Source organism: Manacus candei, unplaced genomic scaffold (assembly GCF_025592945.1).
Source record: "Manacus candei isolate 608988 ecotype Guabito, Panama unplaced genomic scaffold, ASM2559294v1 h1tg000003l, whole genome shotgun sequence".
In the NCBI taxonomy this organism is placed as follows: domain Eukaryota; kingdom Metazoa; phylum Chordata; class Aves; order Passeriformes; family Pipridae; genus Manacus; species Manacus candei.
Genome location: NW_026138051.1, coordinates 152,859 through 165,741, shown reverse-complemented (window position 1 = coordinate 165,741; position 12,883 = coordinate 152,859). Strand labels below are relative to the sequence as shown.

General features: G+C 42.5%; 1 long non-coding RNA gene across 1 annotated transcript; it reads right to left on the bottom strand.

Moving 5' to 3' along the window:
• Positions 1-7,932: 7,932 nt before the first annotated feature.
• Positions 7,933-12,844, bottom strand: LOC127473188 (uncharacterized). The gene is made up of 2 exons (XR_007905310.1): positions 12,378-12,844; positions 7,933-11,006 (listed from the first exon to the last, which is right to left on the bottom strand). It is a non-coding gene; the product is annotated as an uncharacterized LOC127473188 (long non-coding RNA).
• Between the last annotated feature and the right edge of the window lie 39 nt (positions 12,845-12,883).

Below are 12,883 nucleotides of genomic sequence, written 5' to 3'. Positions count from 1 at the left end.
CAGGACATCTCTGAGCAAAAAATACAGAGTATTGCATCACTACAACATGCAAAAATTGTGAAGTACATCACCACACCCTACTATATTTCATTAATCCACCCCTGGGCTGATGCCTTCTCTCTGAGAAAATGGATCGCTTTGAAAGAATGGCTCAATAATCTAAAGAGGAATTACCGCAAGTTGTTCTGTCTTGCCTCAGTTTCCCTAGTTAATGCTTAATTACTGGGATGCTGATAGTCTTAATTAACTGTTGCAATGTACTCTAAGGGCCAAAGGCGAAAAAAAATTATGGCATTACTCAGCTTCCCAGGATTCATTTGGTATTATGAGTATTCTGGGGCATTGATAGGGAATCTGCCTTATTCAGAATTATTTTTTATCTTATTGGTCAAACGACTGGTCCTTGGGGAACTGAGCATGCGGGGATCTTACGTGAGAAAGAATTAAAAATACTGTTTAAAACACTGCTAAGGACTCACAGGAATCACAAGAAGAGATTTCACACTCCAGATCTTTGCCCAATCTCTTGGATGCCGGAAGCTAAATCCTCTGCCCCAGCACTGCTGCTATCAGTAAATAAGCAGACAATATAAGGCCAGTTTCTCTAGACAAATAAAAGGCACAAGACAAGCAGAAGAAAACTGATATCAATTTTTGGGGGGTTGGCTCACAAGTTCTGAGTAGCTCCTCGTATTTCAGAATACAAGTGCTATTACTTTAACTGCACATTTCTGCACAGTTAAAGCTCAGTCCACCTAAGCCTGATGTCTGGTATCAATATTGTGCAACAGGACAAGGAGATGTCAAAACAAGGCAATGCTCACCACTCACAAACTCCATTCCCTGTGTGAAAGCCTAAAAGCCTTTTAGCCTGACCTTTTAGTCCTTTTAATTCCAGCCAGAAGATCGTGTTCCTTAGATACATAAAAACATGTCAAAAAAACAGTGCCCACCTACTTTTCTGGGTTGCTGAGCAGTTGATCTCCCAAGATATTCCTTGGCCTTGGATGACTTGGCCCATTTCTCTCCTGGATGCAGAAAAAAACACTGACTTGAAGACATGGAGGCTGCTGACACCTACTACAAACAGACTAAAATTAGGAAGCTGCTTTATCCACTACAAATGATCATAGAAAATTCTGTTTTCTTCAGGCTTTTTCCTCCTTTCCATGAAGATGCAGATGATTTTGAATTAATTGAAATGGTGTATTTTGAAGGGATTCCTATACCACATGATACATCACATACCCTGCTTTTTAGCATTAAAATGTAGCAGACATCCCCTTCCCTTGCCCCAAAACCTACAGAGACTAACCTACTCTATGAGTCCCACAACCACACCCTACTGTGAGTGTTCAGTCCCTGCCTTGGGTCTCTGCATGTCCACAGCAGACCAAAATAAAACACCAATAAACAAAACAAAGCTTAAAAAGTCAACACCGTCCCTGTGTTCCTCTCAGGTTAATTCACATGGACCATTTGCTTGGGCACTGGCATTATTTCTATATCTGTCTCCCTGCCATGTGAATTTTGTCCATTGACTTCGGGGAACATAGAAGGCCAAGTGTGAGGACAGAATATATGTTCAAATTACCCGAATGTATGCCAAACCATAGATGTGAAGTGTGTCGCTTTCCCTCCAGCTGAATTTTCTGGCAATTTACATTTTCAAGAATTTAGAGGAAGTAGACCAACAAAATACAAATAAGATATTTATTTCCTTTTAGAAGGTTTCTTTTCACATAAGCTGTGTTTCTGTGAACATTAATACTGGATCAACACAGTTCTGGATCATTGCCAGTAAACTTTTCATCTGAAGCAGGCAGGACATTTGTGTGTGATTAGCTAGGGCATTTTGAGTTTTGCTGACTTCATGCTTTAATGCTAGCACAATTCAGCAGAGATGAGATTTGATCTGGCATAAATCTGTAGGGACATGGACAGGTGATGTTTGATTTGTCTTCCTGGAACAAACAAGTTCAGCAAGGTCTTTTTAATAAATTTGAACCAGAAGAAAGAGTCACCTCTGGACTGGCTCCTTGTATCACCGGGCCAACATATTTCTGGTCTGATACTTAAGAGTCTTAAATCTGAATTTATTGCCCTGGTGAATGATTGCTCTTCCATGTTCTCCTCCACTTTGTTTTTCCCTAGCTTTCCTCAATAAATTGAGTCAAATTTTCCAGGATGATTCACCTCAGCTATAAGCAGAGATAATCCTGTACAAACTAGAGGGAATCCAGTACACTTTGCTCCTCTCCCAAACTTCTCATCATAACCTAAACTGCTATCATTTCTATTTTGACTGATCTTCTTTTCATTTTACTGATCTTCTCTCTGCACCACTTCATATTTTTCATAACGAATGAAGTATTCTCACAAATCCCAATCATACTACATCACAGTACTGTGCCATTTTTATCTCTGTTATACCCAGAAAACATGGTATCACATCATGCCATAAATCCAAAATGGGAAATATTTAGCAGCAAAGAGTACCTATGTCAAAAATCACCTCACAAATCCCATCCTGGAGAGCACTGGAGCAGCCTGCACCAAGTGAAGAGCAGCCTCATGTAGGGAGGTCATACCTGTGCTGTGGGAATGAAAAGGGACTCAGCACGTGACCAAAACTTCCTTCTGCACAATGGATCAATATCCTAGAAACACACAAACCAGCATCTTAGATGAACATTCACACCCAACAAAGCTCCTCAGCTGCCCGTCCCTCGACCCCAGAGCTGTGATCACCCACCCTTCGCCAGGTCTCACCCTGCTGCAGGGTCCCCTGTCATTGTGCAGGCCACGAGTTTTCATAGGATTTAGCAAAAATCTGAGACAGAATAACTGCACTCTAGATCTGGAAAATTCAGTGCATAGAAAAAGGATCTCCTCTCCTGCCCTGCCTTGCCAAGCCCACCCGAGAACCTCAGTCCCCAAATGACACACAGAATAACGGAAGTTAATGCAAGGCCTTGACACCCGACAGCAGTGCAAGAGCACTTTGCTCTCCTGGTTCCTTGCTCACTGCACAGCTAGGCATGAATGAACATGCAGGGTCCTGATGCTGTCATTAGAACCTGGTCGTTGACTTCATTGGACGCGATGCCCTGGCATAGTTGTGCATAAATTCAAGTTCACTGCTGTTCCCAGTGTGGCATCCCGCAGTACTGGGAAAGAAGAGCAAATTACTTAATAAGTGATAATCATCTGGTATATATAGCTTTGAGAAGAGCTTAGCATGGTGAAGAATTGAATGGCTTGGTTCTCGTATCCAAAATAGCTCACGGGCAACAGCCCACTTTTGTATTCCAGTAAGTCCAAGTGAGAGTAAAACCAGCAAAACTTAAACATGATTGTTATTTTTTGTTCAGTAAACTGCAAGACCATTCTGTTTCCTTTTAATGTTAGTCCCAAATGTGCTTTATTTATTATACTTGTTTGTATTCTTCTCTAGGCTGACTCTCTTTTGACTTTTCAAGTCTATTTTATGGTAAAACGAATCTAATTTTCTGATACTGTTTGGAGGTGTAGGATTGGTTTAAACTCAGATTAAGACAATACATTCTATTCTGTAAAGTAGTGGTTCATTTAATCTCAGTGTCTCATTCTCCTCACCTATAATACAAAAACACTAATTTCTCATGTTTCAATAACAAAATGTTGCACTGTAATTACTGATATTTGCCAGGCAGTTGGAAGGTGTGCAAGGGAGGGTATGAGTCCAAATGATTACATATACAGCACTGTATTTATGAAGTTTGTTACCTTGTTTAGGAAAAACCACAAATTTTGCAGATATCTCAGACTTTCTATCTGAAAGTCTGCCCAAAGAGATTGTAGCTAAAGGATATGCTGTGAAATTCAGCCTAATTATTATCCTTCTCAGAAAAGTTATGAGAGCCCATCTCTGTGAATCTGATTCAGTTCTTCCTTACAGTGGTGCAGACTGAGTGCAGTGATTCAGGATTAACTGTAACAAATCCGACTTGTTGGGTCAAACTCCAGAATAGTTTGTGTATCCAGGCTCCAAAGAGCTTGGGTCTTCACTTTCCGGGAATTGATTTAATGCTCAGAAAAGGAGGAAGAACATTTCACTGGCAACTCTGCTATATCGAGGGCTAGCTTCACCTTTCAAAATTATCAAATTAATTTATTGAACTGTTTTATATAATCCACACCTTTTGACTTAACTGCCTTGTTTGTAGAGTGATTTCGAATGAAATTGGATATTATAAAAAAGTAGATGTCTGGTAATGATGAACTGATGTGATTTTGGTGAGGGGCTTCCCTGTGTTTTTCCTCGACTAAGAACATTTTTTTATATTTCAGCTCTGCCTCTAAAGTAATCATGGTTCAAGGCATCAATATTTCATAAGGCATAAACGGTTCCCCTTTAGGAAAAGTAAAAGCAGTTTTTCCTGTTTGTGAAATTTCCACATTGCCAAGAACAAGAAAGCTTTTGAAACACTATCTTTGCTGCCTGCAGACCTTCACTGCCTTATAGGGTCTGAATCCCATGGATTCACGCTGGGGGCGGGCCAGGAATACTGGCTTTTCCTCTTTCTGGGTGATTCTGGGAGGCCTGCAAATGATGTCATGGTACATTTTAGGCTACAATAACAGGAAATCATCAAGTGTTTACACTGGCAGACTGGGCTGTGATGTGATTTTCCTCCTCTTCCTCTCTGCCCCCCCCACCCACCTCGCCCCTGCCATTGACTTCCTTGATATATCTGCTTCCTCTGATTAAAATACTACAAGGTGACAACACTGAAGGAGGAAGAAGGAAAGTGGAGGAGACAGAAGGGCATATTTTAAAAAAAGATTATTCCCCACAAAGCACTAACAGAGAGCACAATCCTCCTTCTCTGGCCCCGCACATACTGTGTTAGTGCAGCAGCCCAGACACGTCAGAAACTGGACTGCTGAGGAGCTGGAGGATGAACCGCTCCCAGCTGAGACATGAAAAAGAAACTCTCCCCTCCCTAGCACAGATGAGTCACAGAAAAGATCTCCCTGGCAAAGTTTTGCTTCTGAACTTTCCTGCCACACAGGCACATCTGAAAATATATGTCATGGGCTTATGGACTCCAAGGAGGAGGAGGCCATGCTTTCAAGGTTTGGGTCACAGGAAGGATGCCAGAGACCTTTGCCCAGAGATTGTACCACAGTCTGTGGCAAACATCAGTTTTCAATCAAAGGTGAGTGAAGGTGCTGGGGTTGGACAGGGCTTCAGGCACTGTTTCGACCACGGATGCACAGTATGAACGTTAGATATTGTGCCCTTTCCAACTTGCTAATACAAAGGGAAGAAGGAGGAAGATGTAAGGAGGTATCCAGAAGACAAGGGATTCCAATGAGGTAAAACAGACTAATTGGCTTCAGGACAGGTTATGTTTCCTTGAAGGGTACAGCATGACTATATCCTTCCAGCTCACTACTATGGCACTGGACTAGCAGAGTGCACACAAGCAGCTCTGAGTTGGGGGACACTAAGGAGTAGCTGGCAGGGGCTAACTCTAGAGTAGATAATCAGGATTGCTGGAACTTAAGGAGAATGTGTGATGAAACAGGTCATTTACACCAATGTGGAAGGAAGTCTGAGATGAGAAAGATTGCAAATATTAAAGAAGTTCTCTGTAAATGACAATGTGTAAAAGAAGCAGACCTCAGGATAAGCTGGGATCTCCTTTCTACACTCTGTCACAAGCCAAAGGTATCCAATGAAACTGAAAAGGCAAATAATTTTAACGATTTTTTTTTCACACAGTATACACTTTGCTGTATACATATATATATATATATATATATATATATATATATATATACCTGATCTAGGATATCACTGGGACCACAGTAGTTCTCTCTGTTCAGGAAAAAATTGTACTTTTTACAGGTAAAAAGGTCCATGTTGCATAGCATACAGAAACAAAGACTGGAGCAGCAGTGTACAATCAGGCTAATTTCTAACCTGTCTCTTGCTAGACTGTATGTGAACTTACTCTGCTGCAAGGAAATGGTAGAGACGCACAGAAGCCCTGTCTCTATTCCTTGAGCTCTCCTGTTCCCTGGTTTTCCATGAAACAGTATTTTCATGTCTTGCAACCATGTAAAGAACCTGGTATGTGTCTTACATTGGGCCATCCTTAAGGAGAAAGGTCTTTTCTGACAACTTCAGCAACTGTTGATACATTTGCAAAGAGTGGGCTTTCTGCTTTAAAATCCTTATTTTCTGTGTATGCTGCATATCTGTGTTGGCCATGAGCTCCTCTGAATACAACCACAAAAGAGTGATAAAGGCACCCCCCTGAAGCCATACAAGTTTGCAGATGACACAAAGCTGGGAGGAGCTGTTGACTCCCTTGAGGGCAGGGAGGCCCTGCAGAGAGACCTGGACAGATCAGAGGGCTGGGAATCACCAACCATGGGAAGTTCAACAAGGGCCAGATGATCCTTGTCGATGATCCTTGTGGTTCCCTTCCAACTCAGCATATTCTGTGATTCTGTGATTCTATAATCTCCAGCTCCCCAGCTGGGCCACAGGAGCAGGTCATAAGCATGGATAAGCCTCAGTCCCTTTCTTTCGTTGGGCTGCACTGGAGTAACGAGCGAACTGTCCCACAAACTACTCTCACAGTGGGTAACAGCAGCAGGCAGAAATGCTTTCCCCTTACCACTCACTAAAGCAAAATGCCTTGTAGTGTTCCTCTTGTAGTGTTCCTCTTGCTTGGGAAACCTGCAGCTCTCTCCACGAGAGAGAAGTGTGGTCTAGAGAGGGGAAGGACTCTGACCTGGTTGGCAAAGCCGTATTGCCAAGCACAGGCCCCATTTCCCCATCACTTCTGTGCTGTGTGAAGCTGTACTGGCATTTCCAAGTGACAAGCAACTCCTCCTACTTCCACAGTGGGGAGCACTGGGAACATGAAAAAGGACGGGAGCTGTATTTATTCCACGCTTTTTCAGAGGTCAGCTCAAATTGGTAGCACCGGTCAGCATGCACAAAGGAATTTTTTGCTGGGAAATCCTAGACTAGTTTGCAGGAATGTGTTCTTTTTACTGATACTTCCATGAAAGAAGTCAAGAGTGCTCTTTGTCATATGGTTTAGTGTCATATGGTAGTCCTGCAAGGAGCAGGGAATTGGACTTGATGATCTTTATGGGTCCCTTCTAACTTGAGATATTCCATGGTTCTATGGATGTTTTAGTTTTCTGAACAATAAAGATGGAAGAATTTTCATAAGCTAAAAATGTCTAATTACATTTTTCTTATTTTGGACATTATATCTGTATCAATGCATTACTGTATTTGCACGTTAAACATGTAGTTGTTTTTTCTTGTTTTGTCTTTATTTCAATCAAGTGGGTTTACTCAATTAAAATGTCTCATTGTGGTATTATCAAAGTGATTGTTTCACTCTGGACCTGACTGGTGATCACTGGACTGGGTGACCCTGGTAACTGTCAATGGATGTGATCCTGACTGGGGTCTGCAGATTCACTCCTCATCAGCACAAATTTGCCTCATGATGAGGAGTCTTGGCTGAGTCTGGCTGCCATCTCTGGGCCTGCCCTTCTCAGCACACTTCACCTGGCACTGTGTACCTGGTGCCTGGCTGATGAGGGTCCTGCTCTGGCCATTGTGGTTTTGTGCTTGAATCCTGGGTCGCTGACTGACCTTCCAGGAAATGCTGGCCCCCACTGCATCCTGACAGCCTGATTCTTAAGAGATATCCACCTTCTGACTTTTTATTCTGATTCAAAATAAAAGCATATTATCAACTGACATTGTCTCTCCAGCTTCTCATGTGCTTTGTGTTGTGTTTGCAGCGTTTTTAAATTTCACTTTAGACAAAAACATACTGTAATTGCATTAGAACAGAGGGAAGTTACCTCGTGTTTCAATACAAATAAAGTAGCCTTAAAATGATATCCTGAACAGAAAAATCATAGCGACAAAATTTAATCAAAATTGCAATTAAACAACCTTGATGAAATTTAAATATATAACTGTTATTGCATACAGATTTTTTTACTTACTGAAAAAAATAATCTTAGCACATCACTCTGCTATATAAACAATGGGACGTGGGGGTTTCTTATACCTTAAAAACTTTTGTTATTTCAAAATTAAACATACGTAACAAGCCTATCCAGTCAAAAGATAAATATTCCTAGTTTATATCTATGCCTTAAGAAAGTAAATTACATTAAAATTATATGGAGTACTGTAGATGATGTACTTCTTTTTGAACAGCAAAAATACACAGATATTTTGGCTAATAGCTCAGTGACTGTTACATAAAAATCAAAAACTGCAGAAATGTGTTGATACAATGGAAGTGTCTGATGAAATTTTCATCTCACTGAGGTCAATGAGAGGTTCCCATTGACTCTGGCAGATACAAAAGGGCTTTGCTGTCAGAGGGCTCTCCTTGCTGCTACCAAGATGCCACAGCAATACTTGTGAGCCCTCAAGGCAGGTTATCCAAAAGTGTGGGCTTTTAGGCCTACAGGTATTCAGTTCAGCCTGCTGCCTTCTTTACATGTACATCTGATTCTGGCATATCAGATGTACTGGCTTGTTTAGATAAAACAAGGAAACAGAACATTGTTAAAAATAGCCAATCAGAACCCATGCCTCCTCACTGCTGTCAGAGCAGGACCGTGCACAGATCGTCTTTCCCAGCATGCAAAATGACATTATGGTCTGTCAGGCAACAGAGGGCAGAGATAACATCATGAGTTGTTTGCCAGCTAAGGCAATATGCTGTGAGCTCAGATCATAGAACTGGGTGCTGTGGGGCACATTCTAGGCTGTAAAGCAGTTTGTCTCTGAATAGCTAGGGGGGACAGAGAAACCGTGGCACATAAAAAGTACAGTATGGGAAAGACCCATGAGATTCAACAGTTCTGATCAGTTGTGTATCAAGTACTGCAAGCTCACCAATTATTTGAAATATGCTAAGGCAAGTAAATGCAGTAAGAACTATTTGCACTCCCCTTCCACCAAAGGAAATAAACCGTGCTGAAGGTTTATTGCTAAAAGCAAACGGAAACAGAGGTTCCGAAATGTTAATATTTCTTTCTTCTCTTCAGCTTCTGTTTGAAGATAGCAACACCATAATAGCTTTTACATTTTACCAGGAAAATGGGTATTGGGATGATAATGGTTAACATGCTGAACACTGCAGCTAAGGCTGCTGTCACTTGACCAGCTGCGGTGAGAGGGATAATATCTCCATAGCCCACGGTAGTGAGTGTGATTAAAGCCCATCACAAGCAAACATGAATGTCAGTGAAGTGCAGCTCCCCTGTGTAGGAAGGATGGCTACCTAGCAACTCCCCATAGAAGAAGATAGAGGCAAAGAAGAGGGTCTCAAAGGCCAAAATCATCAGCAGGATGCAAATCTCTCTGAGGATGTAGCACAGAACCCTGAGGACCAGTGGCATTTCTATCAGCTTGGATATCTTCAGGAGTTTGAGACAGACAATGCAAACAAAACCCAACCAAAGCCCCGGGCTTGGTGCTCTATGAATCTGCCCAGTCATAAACAGTTTCATATATACTGGGAAGAGGGAGAAGAAGTCAACCATGTTCAGGGGATTTTGGAAGAACGACTTCTTGTCTGGACAGAAACAAAATTGCACAGAAAACTCAAAAGTAAACCAGAGGACATAAATTAGCTCCAGATGAACCAAGTAGGCAGTCTGCTGGTAATAGGGTTCCTGGTCATTGTGGAAGACCTCAGAATCATCAACAGAGGTCAAGCTAGGAGTAAAGAACTCAAATTGTGCCTTAGTCTCCTCGCAGAATACGATGACAATTCCAACGATGAACAGTAGAGAAACAAAAGCCAAGCACTTCAGAGGGAAGAAAAGGCACATATATAAATAAATCAACAAACAAGTATCATATAACCTCACTGCCCCACCACAACCCCAGGACCACCTCCACAGGCACAATACAATCCCAGACTAATCTTTCTCAAATCAACATTGTTCAGTTCACATGGGAGTGTATTTTCTCCTTCCAGATTTGAAAAATAATAGAGAAGATTGGAGTCAAATAAAAAAAATCTGAATTCTTATATTGGCATTTGTAAGGAAATACTCCAACAGCTGGAGCAGTGTGGACAGACTCACACTGAGGGCCTCTTCAGCATTAAATGTTGGCTCCAGAAATACCAGCAGCACAGAAAACATCCTCTGCAAGTCTCTGATTTGTGTTTATTGTTCTGCATGCCTGACATTTTAAAGAGGTATGGGGCATGCATTTTGTGTAGAGAACAGGGACAAGAGAATGAGAGAAAAATAAGGTGTCTATTAGTGAGAAGAAAATTTTTTCTTTTTTAATCCAGGACTAAAAGTATACCTACCAAAGATATGAACCCATTAGCATTTTTCATAGACCCATTCCAGTAATCCCAAAGGACACAGGTTGTGTCCATCTGCACTTATAGTATTACCTTAGCACTGAAAGAAGAAAAAGTTTTTTCAAATATAGACCAAATCTTTGGCTGCCACCTGGTTCACCAGCTGAAATCCCTTCTTTCTGTCTGGACTATGAGGCATTGGTCGTCAGTTTGTTCATCTTCATCACAAATGTTATATTCCTCTGGTTGCACCTCTTTGTTATTCAGCTTCAGCCAGCAGCAGGGTGCTAGCTATATCTCATTTATTTCCCAGAAAATCAGCTCTTCTTCTAAGACTGACTTACAGGTATCAATGGGGCAGTGGAAATGTTCGGTCCTATAACAGTTCAACACAGAGCTGAATATCTCAGCGCTCCTGTCAAAAAAGAACTCTTTGGCGGTGGGATCATAGTCGTAGATTCTTGGGGCATGAGGCTCTGTTAGACTGCACAGCTTGGTCCCTGGGAAGGTCCAAAGAATGCTGCTGTATGTCTCATATCTGACTCCTCCAATAATCAGGATGATTTTTTCCTTGGAGTCTTCAATCTGTGAGGGAGGAGGAAGAAGCAGTCCTCATAGGCTCTTGTTTATCTTCAGTTGAAAAGAGAAGAACACAAAAGAAGTAAAGTAAAGCAAGTTCTGAAGCAGTAAGGATTTCCAGGATACCTCACTGCAGTGCTTTTAATCACATTTTGTACCTGAAACCTGCATCTCCTACAGGGAGGAAGGCCCTTCTGCCCTTCCCCATCATGTTCAGTGCCTGTTCCTAGACTTTGCTCTGTGGATGCATTGTCTGAACACTTTTCTTGCTCCCTGCTGTCTCTATAACAAGCACTAAACTCTTCACATCCTTCTCCCTCTCTGCAGAGAGTAAGAATGGAAACTATTCCTTTAAATTTGATTTCTGATATGTCTTTAAGGTTTTGATCAAGCCTGATACATCCTATCTGTTCCACAGCACTGTTTGCCTTTTACAGCCTTTGCACTGCAACTGATTTCTAAAACCCAGAAATAATCTGGCAAGCAAAATGACACATGGTGTTCCTATGCTCTGAATAAGACCCTTTGATTGTAATAAACAGCTTGTCCTTTCAGAGCATTTTTTAAGCAGATGAAAAGTGCAACTCCATTTCCATTTTCAGTGCCCTATTCCAAGCTTTTTCTCTGCCTCCCATCTTCTGAGAATTCATTTTCACTGCATGAGGCACTGCGGGGCTTTGGCGATGAATGTCAAATCTGCTCCCTCAACCTTAATACTTTGAATAATGAACTCGTTTCAATTTGGCCTACTTTTATTAACACCAAAGAACAAGGTAGACTTTTCAAGATCAGGTGATTGAAGCTACAATGAACTGAGGCATTTTTCAAAGATGGTATTTTAACAGAACTCATTCAGCATTTCTTTCCCATAATCTGTGGTATTTAATAAAATAAATATTTTGTACAAGGCAGAAGTTCTGTGGTTTTTTCCCTGTTCACTCATATTCAGATGCACCAGTCTCAACTAAGCACTCAGGAATACTCATGTAGTCTGAACTGGAGGGGTGGTGTCTTCATTAACTACATTTGTGCTAGAATATAAGAGAAGTTTTAGCTTTCCAGTATAAGCGTTTCTTTAGAGGTTGTTCATAAAATATTTGTGAGGATGATTAACAGATTCCTACTTCGAAATACTGAACAAAAAAAGCTTAAGCTATCGTAAAGTCCTGACAGTTTTAGGGAAAGACCAAGCTACCCTTTCGGTGCTGGAGATAGGACCAGAACCTGCAGGTTTAGCTTTTCTACTCTCAAAACCAGTGCACGGAGCTTCTGTGGAATCTCACCTCCAGACCTTTTTTTCCCATCCCATGTTTCAGCTCTACCTCTCCCCTGACGTCTAACACAAGTGTACTCCTCAGATTACGCAAACAGATCAGTGAAAAGTTTTTTAAAAAAACTTTCAAAAGTAAGGTGATTTATTACCTGGATTACTGCAAAAACGTGTAAAATGTTGCAAGCGGAGAGCAGTTAAATGTTCTGCAAGTGCAGATCCGCCCAGCGCAGGCTGGCAGGGCGGTGGCAGTGGCAGTAGCTGTGACCTGAGCAGGGGAGCTGCCTCCTCCCCGTGCCCGGCAGCCCCGAGTGCGGAAGGGTCCTGCAGACACGGCGTGAAGCCCTGCACTGCCCACCTCTGACTTCGCCTCCCGCCGCAAGGACCCTGTTCCACAGCCCCCCAAGGCCTGCATCTGGCCGCGCTTCCTCGCACGGCTCCGCTCGCCCTGATCTCGGACACTCTTCGCCGTCCCTCAGTTCCCCGCAGCTGCACGAGAGGCCAATGCGCCTGTTCCGCGCCCCTTGGGCCGCGGCGGGTCCCCGGACGAGCCCCCACCACGCTCGGGAAGCGCGGGGAGCCCCGGGAGCGGGAGGCGGGAGCGGCGCAGGGAGCAGGCGGGGCGGGAGGCGGGAGCGGCGCAGGCGCGGGGAGCGGC